The following is a 7,650-nucleotide window of genomic DNA, read 5'->3' on the forward strand; positions in this document are numbered from 1 at the left end:
ATCGCACCGACTAGCAGCACCAAACTATGGGAGAACCTGCAACAAACGAAATCCGCTTCATCCGAGTTCTCCCCCGCCGGGTGAATCGCACCGTATCCGGGTCGGTGGAAGGACGTAGGACGGTATCCCTTTGCCCGTCCTAACCTCCTGCCGCCTATTCTGCCCCGTCCCCCCAGGTGTGGACTGACCGAAAGTGACCGATTTTCCATCGTGCGAACCACTGGGCCACAGGCGCAAAAGCGGTTTACCTTGCGCTGGTCACGTGTCGTGCGCTGGTTGACGATGTACGCTCGCCAACAACCGCTTTACCCTTGCGCACCTGTCTCTGGATGTTTGCTTCTGGACAGACCCCCCCCCCCCATGACAATCCTGCACCGTATCGTTTGTCAGTGAATCGTGCTCCGAACCGAATCCACCGTGTACCACATCGTCCGGCGATTGTTTGGTGTTTGAACGTTTCGCGCATATCCCGCACACCATCCGCTCCAGTATCCGCGTTAGATCCAACCGTACACCAAAGTCCTTTCCCTTTCGACTCGTTTCCTCCGGTCGTGCAAGAACCGACCACGGGGCAAGCATTCAATTATGGAGGCCCTCCTTGCTTGAAGGGACCGTTGGGAACGCAAAGGGTACGGAGAATTGCTCGGTTCGGGTTTGCTTCGGTCATTATTTCTATCTTCGGTGTGCGAGTGGAAGAGAGCCTCGGTGGAAGATGACCCATCAGTGCGCAAGGAGGGAACGCGAGTGAAAGACAGCTGAAGGTTCTAGAGACGTGATTCACTCGACCCTTTACATGGTGCGAAGTTCTGCATGTTTGTGCCCAGCGAGTTTGAACGAACGCTAAGATAGATTCGAATGAAAGCAATGTTTCGTGACGGAGTTCAAGTATTTTTCCTACGTGCAACACATGGCAAATGTTTTTTCCAATGTTTCGTTCTCAGTAGAAAGCTTTTAGTGAGAAATGAACGCGAGCAAGGAACAAACATTTGTTACAAAATAACATTCAAAACCACACGCTACAGCTCATCTGTTGCCCGAAGGCACCCCATTTGCTAGTACGCGATTTTCCCGCACAGCTAGTAAAAGGTATCAATTTCCAAAACGACTACCAACGGCAGCCCCATTTCATAATACGGCACAGAAGATGCCACCACACAGATGCTATTGCACAGCCGATGTTGGAGGGCCCTGGCGTAAATAATTATGGTACACCGGTGCCGCTGGGGCAAAATGCCACTGACCGGTTGCTCCCCATTTGAATACCTACGCTCGGTGTCGGAAAAGTGCAATCTTCGTGGGCTGACGATCGACTTTTACCGCCATTCCAGCCGGCAGAGTGAACGCGTGTGGTGCAATTTCCGGTGATTCTTTTAATTATTTCACCCAGCGAGTTGGGGCGTGTAGCTTGTGAGTCCAGGTCGGTCAGTAGGGCTGTGGGTGAGAAGGAATATAAATACACACACACACGCGTACATATGAGATCATGTTGGTAGCATGTTTGAATTGAAAGCTGGAATGGAAAGTAGAACATTTCCTCATTACTTAAGAAGCGAGTCGCGAGCCTTGCTGGAGTTATGTGAATGAACCGGATGTGGACAGCGGATTTTGTACAATCAACACTTGATTTTCGGTGCGTCTGCTGTTGCCTACTAAATTTTTAATCTTCTGTTTTATCGGCACAACAACCTATAGAGGTCTGCGTCTGCCAATTCTGGCTTTCTCGGACTTAACCTACCCTGCGTACAGGGGTATTGGTCCCGATGGGATTTTGGACCGATCCTGTCGTGTGAAGACTGGGGCCCGCTACCATTACATCACCGAGCTGCTTCTAATTTGAAGAGTTTTTCAAATTAACATGATCCACAAATAGTCCCACACTGTGACGTTCAGTTCCTTATAAAACGATTCTTTTTATTACCGATTCCTTTTATTCTTCCTCGGCAAACGACTTGAATGATCGCATCGCGGTTACCAGCAACCGGATCTTCGCAAGCGAACGTAAACAACTCTAAAATGAACCAACACGATCGTCTTACGAGCCCGATGCGGTGATCTTCATTTTCCTTCATCATATGTTATGTATACATCCATAAGCATGTAGTATAATTCCTACCCGTAGCGCATCGGACAATGAAACGAACCACGCTTGCACGGCTCAAATGTCAAGGATCTTTTGCGTCGAGGATCTGTGGGAGATCTAATCGCGGTGTGCCCAACGGATTGCTGCCACTCGCGACCAGCTTCACGACGCTAATTAGTGTGATTCCAATACGCAATCGAATCGTTCCGTGCTCCGGAATGCGATCAAGTGAAAGGATTACCAATATAGACCGAGTGTCCGGAATCGGTCAATCGTCGAAAGTGAAACCGTTTGCCGGTGTGTCACGTGCCGTATCAGATGTTTCGTTTTGGCTGGTGAAGCGAACAGAAAACAATTCGCTACAATCTTTCACTCGATCGATGCACATCATCGATGGGTTGGCATTTGATTCGGATCGGGCAGATGTTTTTCCTTTTGGTTACGTTACGATGAGATAGAAATGGATGTACCATTTCTAAACGGATTACACACAATTAGGATTGGAGCTTTAAACTAAACCGATACACAACCAACATGAAAGTAAACAGATTATCTGAACCTTTAACCGGTGATGATGAAAAACGTGATGGGTCTTAGTACTTTACAGCTGTAAGGGTAAAGAGATAACTAATTTTAAATTAACTTTCTATAACTCTAAAATAAAATACATTTGCTCTCACTGATAGTTGGAATACTATTTGACAACCTGTTCGAGAATAGTCGGCTCTCAGTAGTTTATGCCTAATAGACTACCTGGTAAGCACATCGTACTGCAATCGATCAATCACACGGTGGGATGTTCAAATCTCGGTTTTAATAACTCACCGATCGGGACAGCATTTAATTAATTTCCTCTTCTAGTAACCATTCTTAAATAATGATGGTTATTTTAAGAAACTCTCAGTATGACACATTTGTTTAAATCAAAATGGCTTTAGGTTGCACCAATCCAACTGCCATACAAAACACAACTATGAAGCAGCTTACTTTATAACGCAATTTTAATATGCAACTAAGCCGCTGGTTTCGATTACATAGCCGCCACGTCAAGTTGGAAATGTACAGAAGAAGATTCCCTCCAATCCAAACGAGATTGCACGGTGAAGTTGGCCGGCACGATTTTGCGATACATTCGATAATCAAAATACGCGAACGGCCCCGAGGCATTCCGCCAGAGCGTAAGATCGCACATTGCATGCGATCCGCAAGTGAAAGGTACACACGCTGGCTGAAGATGAACGTCAATGTACGTGTGCTGGCCGCGTGGCCGCTGCAACGGGGGTCGGACGGTATTGCCAAAGCAGCCAGCCAGCGCACAAGAACGGCCACAGACATTGGGGGCCACAATTTATGCTGGTGTCCGCACGCGGAGTGCGCGGAAACTTGTTTGATGTGCAACCGCGCAGGAACGCGTTCTTTACCGTGGACAGTGCGGTGCCACGTGCGATTGATATGTTACGCTTAACCCCGTTGTCTGCCGGCGACAGACGGTAGGCGCTTATGTTTGTGGGGAAAAAAACTGATGTGGTTTGATTAACCCGTACTACCCGATGGTTGCGGCTTTACCAATTCATCACTTGCCGTGAAGATGCCCAGCTTGTAATGAGTACGTTGTGAGTTATGTGAGATGTAGAATGTCATTCGGTTAGCGATGCTACACCACGTGACACATAATTCGCTCACCGATGTTACAGCCTTTCGGTCGTTAATTAGATTCCACTTAATGTCGGTGGTAAAATGCACCTTTGGCTTAGGGTTTTATTAGCTCACACACGCGCTACTTTATGAGTCGACAAATTGTATTTCACCTATTGAAACCTTTCACTTTATGTATAGTGAAGTGATTAAGAGGGTAAAAAATGAATAAATTCTGTTCTGTTCAGTGAAAGGATCATACGAGATGTACCTTATTGCAATAAGTTGAATTAAATTAGAATGTTTCTCCATCGTTAGTTTGGTTGATCAAAGAACTCAGCTCTATGTGATAAACGCACCGGAGTGTAGGGATGAGTAAATCATTAGTTTTGTGCGAAATTGAGCGAATCGGTTCGTTCTTTGTGCAGAACTGAACGAACGTTACCGATGTTTCGTTCTTTTGTGTCTCATAAAAAAATGTTTCTCGCATATTTTATATCGTTCATAAAGTTTACTCAACATACAACTCCATGTCCAAATGTTTCTATATTCGACGGGCAGTTCACTCAACCTGCCGTTCCGGGTTCGCTCTACCTGCGTTACATTCCGTTCAACCTGCGTACCAGCCGATCAAGCTCGTTTAATTACATTCAACGCATAATTCATCAGACTTGTCCATATAGGTAGTTCAACCTGGTGGTTATTCGCGAATTGCAGTAAAATAATTTGATGAGCGCATTCGTTCGTTCACTTAAAATAACTGATTGAACAGTACGAGTTTGGTTCCTGTGAACCAACTTAAGTGTACAGACCTTTACACTAATTAACATTTAACTATTTACTAACAAACAATATACTTGTCACGAACAAATAGCACAGCTGTCTTCTTAATCTAATCTCCTTATATGACGGTTTTAGCTTGTCATAATTCCTATCCTATGTATCTTTTATCTTGCAAGCAGTTATGATGATCGTAAGGAAAACCGTGTACTAAAACACACACTTCAATAAACATGCCAGTACATGCCAATTCGCCCACGGGAATAGGGCGTTCGTACAATCATAAGTGACGATTGCGCAACAGCCTCAAGCAGCCTGGAACAGTACATCATCCATTCGCAATGGCCAACACAAACGACGCGAACGGCGAAGCTATCCACTGAACTTTGACACCTCGCCGAGACGCTATCTGCGCTCGAATCTGCGTATGTCCACCGCTCGACACGCACGCACCGATGGTCAATTTAATTAGCTTCGGGCAGCTTAACGACCCCATCAAATCCGTGTCTCACACCTTCGAAGCGAAGGTGGTGGTCCTTTACTTTTATTGCCCATGCTGCTACTCCCCGTTTTGTGTGAGGCTGGTATGTTTTTTTCCTCGTCCACCCAGCGGAGCAGTTGAGGCGCAAGATAACGACATGTGCTCATCATCATCTTTCGCGAAAGAAAAAAAAACAACGGGCCGGGAGTGGTGAACCGTTTGGTCGGTGACGTTTCTTAAAAGATCACGATTTATCACTCGATTCAAACCGGTCCCAACCCAAAAACCCAAGTACGGTGGTACTCGCACTCGCGTGTCTACTCGCACAAGATTGTGTTTTACCCCCGTTCTGGTACCATTTGGGTGAACGGTCGGAGTCGTCACTAAACATGCACAGCGTTAAAAAATTGTTTTCGTCACGGTACGAACCATAATAACGGCGGGGATCGAAATCAACTAGACGCCGTTGTCACTGTGGACGGTGAAGAACTCGATCGGGTAATAGATTCCACCGATGAAACAGTACGTACGTACCCGAAGGAAAGCATTACAAAGTGAATGGTCTGGCAAGGAAGTAAAACCATTCCACTCGATCGTCAATGATAGCTTACTGTTTTTGTTATTGTTGCTGGTGCAGCCTTCTGGTGCTTGGCGGTTTGTGACGAGTTTGTTGCAAACTCCCCGGTACCGTACGCGTTACGAAGGTACATCGTTAGCGAAAGGTTAGACTGGAGGACGTCCTCCACGCCGGTTCAGTTGTGGCATATTTTTATGCAACGCGCGGTACACGATGGGCGTGAAATGTGATTTGCCGAGTGCCGGGGTTCGTCACTTACGCCTGTCAAAGTCTTTCGATTATTCTTCCGTTCCGCGGGATGCCGCGGTAAGATTCCTTCCCGGGGAAGCACGGCCAAGGGGCGGTTGTCGTTTCTGTGGAGGATTCATTTTTCCCAGTAAGTAATTGTCGGGGCGTCTTGCTCGCTGGGGTTAGGATACTCGTTGAGCAAGTAACTCGATCCGCCCGGAGGCAAATTGATCGTTTCGATGATCGGCGGGTATGTCGTTTTTTTGCTGCAGATGATGCTGCTTTTGCTCGTAAAATCAGAAGGAAGAGGTTAACGATGGTACGCAACGGTTGCATCATCGATGACCGTCCGCACTGAGGATGAGCCAAAAATGTGTTCAACTACACCCCACCGATCGATAATTGTGGGACAGTGGATGCGCATATATTATGCACGACCCTGACATGTTAAGGCTCAGGCTCTGCCTGTTGTCGTTGTCGTCGTCGTCTTTTCGGTTCAATTTGGCACTTAAAAAAACGCTCATGAAGAAGCAAAAAGGAAAGCCTCTTCTTGCCACTCAAGCCAACGGAAACGAAGACCCAGTTAGGGAATAATTCGAACGCAACCTAAAACCCCCAAACGGTGAACTAGGTGTGAACAGCATGCATGCAAATGGGAAACCTCCCATCCGAATGCATCAATAAACTTTATGGACGCCAGCCGCGGCAAAGCTGTTGTGGCTCCACAGGAAGGAATTGTTACGGCCATTATGCCGATACAAACATATCGGAGTCACATTTTTCGACACGGCACGTTGTGAAGGATCGGTTCAGTACCGGGAAAGGTTAAATAATGGAAATGATATGGCAGTGCCGCGCCATCGCACGCTACGCGGGGGCGTCCGATCGTGTCTCGGTTGAGAGAAAAAAGCGTGACAGGTGTGTACGGAAAAAGGGCTAATGTGTGTGAAAGATGTCGGGGAGTTCGGGAGTTTCAGACGAAAAACATTACGAACGGTGGTTTTTGATGCGAATGGCGTTTGGGCAAAGAAGTGCTTCAAATACCACTGGTTGATATTTATTGTAGTGTTTTGGGTTTGATTGTTTGTACACTGAGAAGGAACAGATCGTTATCGGGGATGAGAGTTTTATTCCTTCTATGTGTTCATTATTTAGCTTCTTATACGGCAATTTATAGTTTAAAGCCCTTTTTTGTTTCTATAATTTTCTTCACGGTAAAAGTATAGTTTATGCGAAAAAATTCAATAAAAATTCAATATACTTTCACCCGGTCAATGAAATTAAATAAACAGGTAATTTTGTTATTCAGATTGCATACATTTTGGCGCTATTACTTTAATCACATGTAATTCCACCAACAAGAAGATTACCCATGTTGTTGATCAGTATTCACTATTGCCACATCTATCAACAGCAAAACAGTAGTTACACTACCATTTGCCAACGAATCATACTCGTCATGCATGTAAAACGATACTTGCAACAGTTAAATTGGCATAATTTCCACCCATAAAATCACATCCCACGGTTTCGTCGTCGCTTTACGAATTAATCAATTTCAACGCTATATTACGCTTTTACGCTGAAGCGGCTTTCTTCGCACTGACAAAACACCCCACTCAGCGCGGTCGCAATAACCATAATTTAACTCCAAAAAAACAGAAACTCCCTTGGGGCGATTATTAATGCCCAACGCCGGTCATCCCATCCGTGACGACTGTTTTTTGTTTTCGTCTTTTTTTTTCAGCCTGTCCGAAAATTAAACCTCAACGCTCCTGGGGATTTCCTTTCCGGCGAGTGCTGGCCGGACCACCAACTTCAACCGTCATTAACCGGAAGGTATCAATTTAACGCCCAGGCGACGCAAAT

This window comes from Anopheles marshallii, chromosome 2 (assembly GCF_943734725.1).
Source record: "Anopheles marshallii chromosome 2, idAnoMarsDA_429_01, whole genome shotgun sequence".
NCBI lineage: Eukaryota > Metazoa > Arthropoda > Insecta > Diptera > Culicidae > Anopheles > Anopheles marshallii.